We start from the raw sequence: 14,345 nt of genomic DNA on the forward strand, positions 1-14,345 counted from the left end.
TTCTTTGAGACAATGTGTCCCAACATAATATTTGACCCAAAATTGGCACTTTAAAGGGTTTAGGGATATACAATATAATCGACATCACTCGAACACCTTCCTTAAGGAAACCAGATGGTCCGCCCATTGAGAGTGTGCTCACAGATCAATGAATACCTCCAACCACTTTCGCAAAGTAGTCTTTGAAGGCTATGTACATTAATCGTTAGAATGTTGCTAGGGCATTGGTGAGACCGAAGAGCATGACTTTGTATACAAATGTCCCCCACATTGTATTGAAAGCTATCTTATGCTAGTCTTTTGGTGCTATTGACACCTGATTGTAGCCTAAAAATCCATCCAAGAAGCTGTAAGCTTCTTCACCAGCCACTCTCTCCAAAACATGTTCTGTATAGGGCAATGGATAATGGTATTTCCTAGTAGTTACGTTGACCTTTTTAAGATGGACACATACCCTAAGTTTCCCATTCTTTTTTGGAATTACGATTGGTGACAACCAATCCGTGTGTTCTATCTCATAGATGAAATCCGCAGCAATGAGTTTATCTATTTCCTCCTTTACAATTGCCGCGTGTACTTAAGATTCATTTGGTATGGCTTTTGCCTAGTTGGTCTTGATCCTTCCATGATTGGAATCATATGCTGCACTACCTTAGGGTGGTACACCCTTCATCTCCTTGTAATTCCAGGAGAAACATTCCTTAATTTCCTTAAGAAGGGCAACGAGCTCATCTTTCAGCTGAAGTCAAGTCCTTAGCAATATATACAGGCCTGGCTTCCTCCCCTAGTCCCGCCATATCAACTTCCTTGACTTCCGTCGAGCCATCATATGATGTGGACAACCCATCCTCCTTAACCCTTTTTGCCGTCAGTCAGACCACTTTCCATTCGTCTCAACAGTGTAGGTTTTGAAGTGGTCTGCTGAGAGCAAGTCTGGTTTATCGTCATTCTCACTTTTTGTTTTAGCCATGACTTTTCTAGCCTCACGCTTAGCTTTTGTCAAAGCTTTGTTCCGTTTTCGACGCTCAACTTTCATAAGCTTAGGTGTTTCTGGCTCTTGAAGGGTGACTTTCTCCTTATGTTTTCCCTCCAGTGATATCTTACTTAATTCCTCACCCCAATCCTTAGAAAACTCATCATGAATATTATGTCATATGAGTCAGATTGGCGCAGGAAGTCTATTACCACAAATGTATGATGGTAGAGAAATGTAAAGAGTTTGAGTTTCACATTCTCCAAAAGTCCGAAGGGTCTTGAAGATGTTCCGTCTGCCATTTTAACGACTAGATCTGCTCTTTTTAGATCGGGTTTTCTCCAGTTTTCCTAGTAATGTTTTGTGATGATGCTAACCCCCGCCCCACCATCCAGGATAGCTAGTGCTGCCTACCCGCCATGATGTATAATGGTAGAGAAATGTAAAGAGTTTGAGTTTCACATTCTCCAAAAGTCCAAAGGGTCTTGAAGATGTTCCGTCTGCCATTTTAACGACTAGATCTGCTCTTTTTAGATCGGGTTTTCCCAAGTTTTACTAGCAATGTTTTGTGATGATGCTAACCCCGCCCCACCATCCAGGATAGCCAGTGCCCGCCATGATGAATCGGGATTGTAGCATTTGTGTCGTCACTTTTATAATAACGTCCCAATTGATTAACTGGTATCTTGATGACTCAGGTTTCCCTTGAGTGTTTTAGGGTTCTTTCTGCTAGAGGTGGTAGAACCTCCTCTATAGTGTCGGCTGGCCTTAGTCCGCCTTCTATCCATTCTTTTATGTCTGTCCATATAAGGTTGGTGAACTACGTAGCAGTTGCCCCAATGGAATTTGCACAAGCATGGACAGTACAGTCCTCGTCTCCTCGTCGCTTGCGAGACTTCCTATGTCCAGGTTCTCTAGAGATTGAGGGTTCTCCCTTTGCCTCTATACACCTTTGCAGAATTAAAAGTTCCATGTCCTGAAGGAACGTAGGATGATTGATCATCTGCTCGATGTCCTTTTTGGTGTATAGACGGTCCTCTACTTCACCCACTGCTCTTGCTAGATTATCCTCTTCTTTTAGGGTTACAAACCCTTCCTCAACTCTGGGCTCTTCATTTATGGGTTCTAAGGTAGGCATTTCTCCCTCACTTTCTCCCATAACTAATAACGGCTCCTTACCCCGTGATTGGAGTAAGTTTAAACCTCCCATCTCCTTTTGTTCAGCTCTCGCCCTTGGAGTATCAAGCTCTTGTTTCCTTAAGCTCAACTCTCGTAGTTGTCGTTCCATCTCGATCCATTTTAGATCTAACTCTACTTCCTTCGAGGTTGGGAAGAATACTTGACTCGTCCTGGCTACACTTTCCATGTCATGTCTCTCATTCGGGGGGTGCCGGTGTTTGACTGCCTTGAATTTGACGTTTGGATAGGTACCTCTTGCCTTGGACCAAGTCCAGCGCTGGTTGACGGACCCATGCCCCACAGATTGCCCTTCTTTGTCATGAATGGTTTGGAGACCAAAAAATCCACGGGCGATATTAATGATACCATTGGATCTAGTTGGGGAGGGTGGTTTCTCCTCTTCCCCAAACCCAGAGTACCTCAGCCCTTCTTTCATGGATTATTCACTACTAGTTTCAATGGTGGTCAGATCCCTTAAGACACTCAAGTGAGTGCTTATTGAGTGGCCTAAACCCACACTTTTTTGATAAGAAGATCTTGGGTGATTTGATGCACTATTGTCACGTATAAGATTATCTCCGATGAGCTTTCCAGACCTTAAGTGCATGTATGTATGATTTGATAAGCTCCTTTGCTGTCCCAATTAAGTTTTGATCAGATTCTCTCGACTTGTTTCTAGGCCTTGAGTTGCAGAGAGAACAGTTCACGACGTGAAGTGTAAGAAAACAGTTCACGTCGTGATCGATTTTCTGCACTTTCAATTATTTAAAATTTTTTACTCTTGGGATCAGAGTTCCACGTTATCTTGCTATGGGTGTCAATCTTTTCAAGACCTCCTTAGCCTTCACGTGACTATATGAGTTGGATTTGATTAAGGCATGAGATTGCAGAAAAAGTTTACGCCGTGAAGAGATAAGGGTTCACGTCGTGAACAAAAAATGGTTCACGCTCTGAAGGTTAGTAATAAATGGTTCACATCGTGAACGATGTGGTTTACGCCATGAAGAGTTCTAGAATAGTTCACGTCGTGAAGAGTTCTGGAATAGTTCGCGTCGTGAACAATTTTCAGTACATTCACGATTCTTGAACTCGTGGTGTTAGAGGTGTCAGGATAAGGCTACCTATTTTTGGCAAGGTAATCCCGTGAATTGCGGCGTTGATGTCGAGAGTGGTTCACGGCATGAAGTTGCAGAAAATAGTTCACAACGTGTTCATTTTCCTACAATTTCATGTGGGGACTTCCCGTGTCGACTAATGTGATTTTGGGTGTAAAATACTTATCCAACAGTTTCCAAAATGATTGTGCCATGTCTAAGGAGTGGAATACAAGTTCAAGGCACACAGTCAATGGCTCCTTATTTTTTCAATTTTTGTGAATTTTTGAAAAGAAGAAAAATAGAACACCAACCTGCTCATTCACATTGATGATTCCAATGATGCAAATATTAAAAATAACTTTTAAAAAATAGTGAAGCTCTATTCTAAGACCACTCCACCACACACATACACAATAAACACAACCAATTTCTCATGACTTTTTACTTTCACACAAATCTTATCCATTCATTTCCTACACAATGCATTACCAGAATGCAAAGGCAATCATGAATCTTATGCAATGGGAGCTGAAACTCCAAGAGGAAGAAAGAAACAAAGGTGTTTCCTCAGCAGCGGTGCCAAAAGTGTTATGGGATACCACACCTCCAAGAGGGAACTCAATGCATTCACCTAAGGGAAGAGCAATAGATCACAATTGTCGTGGGGCACTTACCAATGCTTCAAACTTGAGTCCCTTGAGGACTCCAAGCTCACTTGTCAAGCTCCAAACCTCCACGCTCTCACTGTAGAGTTGCTCACACCGTCACATAAGGCAATCACTCTCTCTCACTCTCCCACACAAGCATGAATCATACAAGCATAGAAGAGGCACAAATGCTAGAATGCTCTCTCTCAAGACACAAGGAAGAGCTCTTAATAGCACAAAGGGAGATTGTGTTTTTTCATTATGAGAAAATGCCTTATATACAATTGGCCCTTATTTACACTTGGGCGCCCAAAACTTACTTAACGAAGGCCTTGGGTGGCCAATATCTCATAATGTAAAACTTTTATAGTGCCTTTTCATGACACTTATTAATGTCCTCAATTGGAAGATCATACTTGTTAATCCAAAATGGGATCAACAATTATGAATGGTCCATAAAATCTAGGAGCCAACTTGATCTTAGGATGCTAGCAATATTCTTTAAGCGTCTTTTCTCTATGCGAAGCCAAACTAGATCATTTTCTTTGAATGTCATTGGTTGTCGTTTCTTGTTGGCTTGAGCGGTGTATTTCAGTTGTGCTCGCTTAATAGATTCAGTGACTTCAGCTAGAATAGTAGCATGGTCATGAGCTAAAGTGTCAGCAGCGCAGCTGGAACATCACTAGTTATGGTAGAGACAGGAATAGGAAGTTTCTTGCCATAGACAATTTCAAAGGGAGCTCGACCGGTAGCCGAATGGGGGGTATTGTAAGCAAATTGAAGTAGAGGCAAATGTTGATCCCAATTGGAGGGTTGGTCAATAGTGCAGGTTCTAAGAAGATCCATAATAGTGTTGTTAGTAGCTTTAGTCTGGCCATTGCTTTCTGGATGAAAAGCGGATGTAAAGTCCATTTTAGAACCTAAATTCTTGAATAAAGCAACCTAAAAATGATTGCAAAAGCGGCCATCTCGGTCAGATAGAATGACTTCGGAAAAGCCATGCTGAGGAAAGATAGTCTTAATGAATAGCTTAGCAGCTTGAGGGGTAGACAGGGTCTTCTTGCAAGGTACAAAGTATGCTTGCTTGCTAAATCTGTGAACTATGTTCCATATCATGTCATTATGAGAGGATGTAGTCGGCAAACCAGTAATAAAGTCCATTGAAATCTCTTCCCATGGACCTTTGGGAATAGGTAGAGGCATTAAAAGACCAAAAGATTTAGCATTATGGTGTTTAATTCTTTAACAAACAATATATTTAGACACAAATTTTACAATGTCATGTTTCATGTTAGGCCAAAAGAAATATTATTTACATGCAGCTAATGTGGATTGAAATTCTCCATGTCCCATATATGCAAGAGCATGCATCTCAGTTATGGCTAGTTCTCTAAATGGTACAATGATGCAAAGTATCTTTTGAAAGAAAAAAAATCCATTTGTATAAGTAATCATTTAGTTGCAAAGAATTGTTAGCATGTATGGCATTCCATGTAGGTGGAAAATCAGAATCATCAGCATATGAGTCAATCATGGCATCAAAAGATTGCACTTAAATAGCAAATACATTATTCAAATAAGCATGTTTAAGCTCATCAACTGAATTAGAATTGCAAACATAATTTTGGTTATCATCAAGAGATTTGCGACTTAGAGCATCTGTAACTACATTATGCGGCCTGGTTGATATTAGATCATAGGGTGAAAATGTTGGATAAAAGAATCCCATTGGATGTGGCGATTTGATATTAAAGATTGGCTTAACAAGTGATACCTGTTGATCCGTCTTTATTAGTACCTCAAATCCCATGAGATAATGCTTCCATATTTTGTGGGCATGGACAACACCCAAAAGTTCCTTGTCATAGGTACTATACTTGGCTTCATTGGGTCTGAGCTTGCAGCTCTCATAAGCTATGGGATGGTCATCTTGCATGAGGACTGCGCCTATGCCAGATCCACTAGTATCTGTGTGACAACTAAAAAGAAAGGATGATCAAAGTCTAGAAGTTGTAGGACAGGTGTGTATGGGTCAATAAGTACTTCAAAGTTTCGACGTTGACTATCACCCCATCTAAAAACTATCTTCTTGCAAAGCAAAATTGTCAATGGGAGAGCAATGAGCGAGAAATTCTTGACGAACTTGCGCGGTAAAAACCTACTAGACCTAGAAAAGATCTAACTTCATGGGTGTTTTTAGGAGTAGGCCAGTCTTGAATGGTCTGGACTTTCTTAGGGTCTACTCGAATACCATCGGCCGATACAATATGGCCTAGATATTCCATCTTAGTTTGAAAGAAAAAACATAAGTCAGGGTTACCATATAAGTGATTTTTCCATAACAAATCAAAGACAATACTTAAGTGATCCTTGTGTTCTTCTTTAGAGTGACTGTAAACAAGAATATCATCAAAGAAAACAATTACAAAGTTTTGATAATCTATAAAAATGTTGTTCATCATGCGTGCAAATGTTGCAAAAGCATTAGTGAGACCGAAGGGCATGACAACGAACTTATAATGTCCTAATTGTGTATAGAAAGCAGTCTTGAAGATATTAGTAGGATCCATATGGACTTGATGATACCTAGATTTTAAGTCAATTTTACTAAATACACTTGCACCTTTCAATTTATCTAATAGGTCATCAATTCTAGGGATTAGGTAGCGATTCTTAACAGACACTTTATTTAGTGCTCTATAGTCTATGCACATCCTAAAAGTTTTATTCTTTTTTTGCACAAGCAATATAGACGCACCAAACGAGGAGCTACTAGGGCGAATGAGACCTTTGTCAAAAGCAATTCAACTACTTGACGTTGCACTTTTTGTTTGTGCAAAGGGTCGTGTCTATATGGTGCTTTGTGAGGTGGTTGAATTCCTGGAAGAAGTTCTACCTTATGGTCTAAGTCACCACGAGAAGGGGGTAGATGGGGAGGATTAATCTTGTGTCCCATACCACAAGACTAATTCATAGTGAAAAATTCATAAAGTATAGTTCAAGATGAAAGGGCCAGCTCCTCCAAGAAGTTATACTTTTGATGCATAAGAACTTCCTTGAAATTTGCAAAAAGTCTTAAATAAATTTATTGTAAAGATAAACAAATGAATATGCTACCCTAAGAGTCAGAGTAGTCGTCGTCGTGATAGTCTTGTTCTTCATCATCATTGAGTCCAAGTGAATTATCAAATAAAATTTGATGACGTAAAAATAAAATCCAAAAGTAAGAGAGTCTTACCGTGATGTATTGTTGGCTACAAAATCAAAAGGTTAAGAGAAATAGATAATTTAAAACAATTTGTGAATAACTGAAAATGTAATTATTCGGTAAGGATGAGGACTTATCGTGTGTAAGTTGAGACAATAATTGTCAAAAACTCAACATGGCTCCATGGTAGAGATCATTGGTATAACTTGCACATCATACTTACACCACATGTACGAACTCAAGTCTATCAATTAGTAAAGTGAAATTATCATACGGCCTACAATAACATTAGCCTTGAGTTAGGAATTCGAAAATTTTCCCCAGATGAGAGTCCTTGTAGAGTTGAGGAGACATTTAAAACCAGGGAATCCAATGATGGGTCAAGATTGAAATAATAATCGCTTTTTTTTTCCTCCTCTTCTCTTTCTTCTCTTCTCCTCCTCTTCTTCTTTTCTTCCTTCTCTCTCCTCTTGTCCTGCAGCTCGCCACAAGCTACCACGCATCCCACGTGACGTTTCTTTGAAGTTGACACAAGGGTATAAGGGGAGGAAACAAAACGGCTTAGTCCTTGTCTCTTAGGAGACATATACATTGGGGCTGTTGATCGCGCCTTCTTTCACTACTACCGGCAGTTGGGCTGGTCCGTTCGCTGCTTTATCTTGTGCGTGCCTATTGCCAATCGGTTGGATTGCTTCCATAGATGGGTTGTTGGTCTGCATTGTTGCGCACAGTCAGAGATCCAAAGTGTTCGTCTGTGTACGTCTGACTCTCTGGCATGTGTCTATGTCTCTTGTTAGGACATGCACCCGCGCGGCTATTATTGGCATAATGGTTCCTTGCATTTTGTGCATGTGCTGCTACTCTCTGCACCTAAACACACATCACATGCAGTCCTGAGGCGTCTGAGTGCCCCAAACACAAAACTTTTTGGTGGAGCGTACACTGGTTTTGATACCAATGATGTTTATTCACCTCTATAGACATAGCATAAAGCTTTGCAAATAGACAAGAACATAAAAAGTAAAATATGCACAACTGTTATGGCTCACCCCACATCCAAAAAGAGCTTACCTGGTGAGCCGCAACTGTTATGTGAGGATCTTTCCAATGGCCGAGCTTGTAACCCTCGAGTTCTCCAAGCTCTACAACTCCTTGAGAAGCAATTCCACCGTGTCTCGCGAGCGTTGTTACACCATCGCGTTGCACTACGGATCCTAATCCCTCCTCTCACCTCACTTCACTCACACACACTCACTAGCATGCATTAGGGAGAGAGATTAGCAAGAGCAAGATTCAATTGCACAATGGGAGAGTGTTGTATTATGAGAGAAATTCACTTATATACATGGCCATAAGTGTTCACACTCACTTAAACTGTGGGCCGACCGGGCACTTTAGGTTCATATAAGAGGCCTAATGCTATTAGAATGACTACTCTCACAATATATCCATGAAGTACATCACTTAGGACTTCATCCTATCGTGCTACCACACGTTGTTGAAGCGAGAATTGCCATAAATACTCCATCACACTATTACGGGCACCCGTCCAAGTTGTAGCTTTGGACACTATTGCTTGATATCTTGAATGTATTATATGACCCTTTGGTGTATCTATCATAACTCCTTGATGTAAGATAATGGCGGTAGCTCTTGCTAATCCTAGAATTGGATTAACATTCCCCCGTCACTGTGTTTTTGGCAATAATCGGCAAGGTTACATGTGATTTTTGTTAGTGTGGGGACACTAAGAGATGTTAATAATGGGAGAGAAGAGAGAGAAGGATCTGGAGGAACGTAGACGTAATCATCAGAACGAGATGGTGATTCTCAGTTCCTCATTTGATTCATTGAAGCGACATTCATCATTTTAAGTAATTGGCTTGTGAGTGATGATGTCCCTTTGTGTGGCAGGATTGTTGTCAAATGTTGTTGAGTAGGACTTGATCATGTCTTCTTCTGTCCATGTTATTTTTATGTTTTTATGTATATTTAAGTGCTCTTAGAAGCATATTTACATGAAGTACAAGAATTGAGTCATATAGACTCTTATTGAACTGCTCTCTGTTGAAGTAGTCACTTGTTGGTGAGGATTGAAAGAATTGAGTCATATAGACTCTTATTGAACTGCTCTCTGTTGAAGTAGTCACTTGTTGGTGAGGATTGAAAGAATTACATCGACTTGCGAGGCTAATATAGAGATCTTCACTAAGGATTGAAGATCATTGATTTGTGATGAAGATGGTGGCATCGTTTGGAGAGGTTTATAATTTGAAGGAAAATTCCAGGCAATGGGTTAACCATTGACCAGGCTTCCGCCCACTCACCATGGCCCCCCATCCAGAGATGTACCTGGAACTTATCGATGGTGAGGTTTTGGTGCAAATGTTCTCCAGTGCATGAGTATGGATACGTACTCATGGAGAAGCTGCTACATTAATTTAGCTTTTAAAAAAATAGTAAGCAATAAGCTTAATAAATATATAGTGGCTATTTGTGTGATATGGCTTAATCCATGATGAGTCTTAAATGTGTCTTGAATTTGTTTTGCTGAAATGATGTTGAGGCAGTAGGGAAGACTAATGATTGTTTGCTTGAACATACAAGCTCTTGTGTTGGTGCTGGATGCACGAGTGGTTGAGTGATTTGCTTGCTGTTGCTTGGGCTTCCATTTTTGTTAGACTATAGGTGAAGTTGTTGGGGTTGTAGTCGGTAGTGAGGTTTTCTTCACATTGTTTGATTTTGGCAACCAGAGGCTTTCTTTGTGCAAGCTTAGGGGACTTTGTGATGCGCTTGAGGACCCAAGCTTTGGTATGTCTTTGGTAGTACCCTTGTGCTTGCAGGAGTGTTTTTGGTACCCACACTTGTTGCATTGGTGGAGTTCTTTGAGGAACTCGCATAGGCTTTTGTGGACGCTGTTGTGGATTACTTTTCTTCTTCCTTGGCTTTTGAGTGCTATGTTGAGGAAGAGGTTTTGACTGTCGAGGCACCCAAATTTGATTGGCACCTTCATAGTAGCCTTGAGCTACAAGTAACTGCTTCTCCACCCACATTTTGATACTATTAAGATATCTTGATTGTGGTTGTCATGGTGGAGTTTTCTTTTGGGGTGATGTGGAAGGTTTGGGGCCCTCCTTGACTTTTGTTGGCGGCACTGAGGCTGCAGGGTTGAGACTCATGGGCATTGTTAATGATGAGGTTAGAGTCTCTTGTTGAGTGGCTGTCGATGTGACGAGGCCTTTGAGCATGTGGTTGTCTCCTTTGATGAGGTTTGTCGATGAAGATGCATAGGATCCAGGGCCTTTCCTTTGGGTTCCCCATTAGAGATAGATGGTTTGGTTGTAGGAATTGCTTCAAGAATAGATGCCAATTGTGAGGTCTTGGCATCGAACTTCGTAGGCTAGGATGGGATTGAAGGAGTAGAGGCTTTATCAGAGTCGGTCATTTGACGCAAATGGTAGGTCATGGTGTACAGGGACTTTTGTGGAAGAGGCTTGTATCTTTTTGCGTTCAGTATCATAGATATCCATTAAAGTTGGATCCTCTTCCTCGTAGTATGGTATTTTCAACTTTTTGTCGTTGACCATCATGATGACTTGTTAAAACCCTAAGATCTCTCTAGATAATTGTTATGCATAAACATGCATAAATCAGGCATAAACTCAACCACCCAACCACCCCCGAGCCCAAGGGATGCACACATGAATAATAAATGAAATACATCATACCTCTATCTTGATGTCCCATACCATCAAGAGGTATAACACCATCCAATAGCATGTAGCTAAAGTGTGAAATGGTAGATGAGTAGATATGAACCTCTACACAAGAGAGCATAACATAGCCTTGGCCTCATAAGCCTAAGCCACCAAGCCCCCTTGAGTGTGCCCCATGCCCCTATTATATAGGAGGGCCCTCAAGTGACTCTTGACTTTCCATTCCTCATGTGTGACCCTTGGATGCCTGACCCTAACCTTAAACCTTAAGGTTAGTCCTAACCCATGCTCCACTAGAGCTTGTTCCCATGCTCCCATGCTCACAAGTCTAATGTGGGTTAGCCTCCTAGTATATGCACACATAATGTGTATATAACATAGCACACATAATGTACATATAACATACTTCCCCTCTCTCAAAACATTGCACTCTTGCAATGAAAAGAAGGAGAACTGCGCTGAACAATCTCAACCGACTCCCAAGTCGAATTCTCAATTTTCCTATCTTTCCACCTTATTTTAACCTCAGGGATTAGTCAACTACAAAGTTTCCTTTCCCTGAATTCAAGTACCTTATCAGGTTCATGTGGAACATAGGATAATTCATCGACTTCAACGAGTTCTTGAGGAGTAACTGTGTTATCCTCACCTCCCAGTTTCCCTTTCAATCTATCGATATGAAAGACTGGATGAACTCTAACAATTGGAGGTAGTTTCAGTTCATACGCAACCGTGCCAATCCGATGTATAACTCGAAATGGACCACAATATCTAGGAGATAAATTCGAGCATTTTTCCATTGAACAAGTCTGAGAATCTTTAGGAACATTAAAATAAACCAACGCTCCTGGTTCAAAAGACCGAGATGAGCGTCTCCTATCAGCATAAAACCGTGCCCTATCATGAGCACTCATGATAGAATCCCGAGCTTCGGTCAGCATTTCCTGCATATCTCGCAAGAAATCCCTCGATGCATCAAGCTCGATGTCCTTAAGACCGACATCAATAGGTGCCCTGGGTTAATACCCATACATAAGTATGCACAGACTAAAATAATAGCCGTAAATTTAAAACTATTATAGGCAAATTCCATCATTGAAATATTTTCCAATATGATGATTTTCTAGAGACATGCACGTAGCATATACTCTATAATCTGATTCATACACTCTGTTTGCCCATCAGACTACTGCGGATGATCAGAGCAATTCACATTCAAAGTAACTTCCTCGTTGTAAACCATTCGGAATAAAGTAAGAAAACATGGCATTATAACAGCAGAAACCAGGGATTTATCAGTGCCCCGACATATCCACATTTGCATATGGAATAATCGACGTCTCGAGTTACCCATATCAACATAGAGAATCATCAACGTCTCGATGAGTTACATATGTCCATCCGTAAACCTATCAGGTTGATTGTGTAAATCACCTAAAGTACGGAACTAGAGAAAGAAATGCCAACAAAGGAAGAATCCAAATTTCCTTATCTGAACACAACAAGTGAAAATGCCGACGAGATTTTTCTCATCAAAACATGCAGGCTATAGATAAAAGAAGTTTATCTAAAGAATGCCCACAGTATAACTTCTAGTGAATTTAGAAAATAAGATTGTCTTTGAATGTTGAGGTCAACATGCTAAGTGATGTAAGCAAAGCAACAATCTTGAGCCCAAATTATCCCATAAGATAATATATGTGAGGGATCACTAGCGTCCCATACCACCATGATACCACCCATACATACCTTAACAATTTGAAACTCCCTAGTATGCCGTCTAGGAAAATATGAATAAAATCCTGTATAAAAGGAATAAGATGGCCTTATCCAGACTTTCACATACTAAACCTGTCTCTATATACTTGAGACTACATCAAGGAATAACTCCTTCTGAGTACATCATTAGAAAAGAAATTGAATTATTGGCGCCTTTCTAATGATAACTACCCAAAACACAATAAAGTTAGGGTAGAAAAATAACTCACCTAGATACATAAGCAACTAGGTATCCGAGTTGGAATATGTACAAGAGTACAAGGAACATAGTCCAAAATTACGTGCAAAAAACGAAGGCAAATGCTACCTTCAAGGCACATGAAATTATCCAAAAGATCAAAAGATCCTTATAAAACCATGGATAAAAGCATAGACGCTCGTTAAATCCATAAAAACCATAGTTGATCATAAAACTCAATGCATACCATCTAATGGACATAAATCATGCCAAAAGAAGCATTAAAATTGGTGGCCAACTCATCAATCCGGAGTATATGAACATTGTGTTGTTCAAATAAAACTCCAAAGTAAGAAAGTGAAACACATGTGTGTAACACTCAATAAGAAAACCCTAGACATAAGTGATCTAGGCAGAACCTGATGAGTCCATATAAAACTTGGAAAACATCCAATAAAATCCACCAAAACAAACCGATCAACTGACCCATGATAGAATTTATCTTAGGCTTAAGAAATTAAGCACAATCCACACTTAAATAAGTGCAAAATAAATGATCATGGAAAAGTGTCAAAGGTGAAACACACTTTGAACGTAAATTATAGCCATCAAAAGAAATTAAGGAACATGTCCAAAAAGAATGGCTAAACAATGGTAAAAAATCATGAATATATCGTTTAGAATTAATCCAAACATAAATATCCATTAATACGAGGTATAATTATATTAACAAAATATGCGAATAACCCGCATCTATCTAATGTCAGCACGAGAAAACGTACTTCAACATTAAATAACCCTCAAAAATATTAAATTCTCGAAAAAAAGAATTATCATGATTTTTTTCTAATTTTCCCAAATTTATAGGGCCTCAAAATATAATAATTTTGAATTCCACCAAACCTATCTCATGGCATTCCAAACCTGTATTTTTCCAAAAAAAAATTAGCAATTTAATTTGCCAAAATACCATTGATATTTTAAAAAATACCAATTTTTAGGATTTCTAAATATAATATCTAGAATATTCCTAATTTTCCCTGAGAATCCCATCGTTCACGAAATTTCCAATTCCGCCCAACAATTCTCAAATCCAATGAAAATTTTTAATTTTAATGGATTTTTCTAATTTTTGGTTCAAAAAATATATTTTTAAAGGAATTTGAATGGTCATGGGGCGCCCGAATGGACACACCACATGCCAAACACCAACCCCACATTTTTCCGAAATTTAAAATAACCTTTCTCTAATTTTCCACTAATTTTCAGGAATTTTTTGAAATTTTTAATCAACCCCGAACGCATTTAGAATACGAAAGGTCAAAAAATTTCGGAATTCCAACGGTTTTCCCGGAATACGAAAAGCCAAAAGTTTTGGGAAAATGAAAAGACAAAAAAAATCGGAATGTGAAAGGTCAAAGGTTTCCGGAATACGGAAGGTCAAAAGTTTTTTCGGAATTCGGAAAGCCAAAAGGTTTCGGGAAAACGGAAAGCCAAAGGTTTTCCGGAAGATGAAAAGCCAAAAATTTTCAGAGAATTTTCAGAGAATTTTTCCCTCAAATCCCAAA

This window comes from Cibotium barometz, chromosome 64 (assembly GCF_041138505.1).
Source record: "Cibotium barometz isolate CiBa-2024 chromosome 64, ASM4113850v1, whole genome shotgun sequence".
Lineage (NCBI taxonomy): Eukaryota > Viridiplantae > Streptophyta > Polypodiopsida > Cyatheales > Cibotiaceae > Cibotium > Cibotium barometz.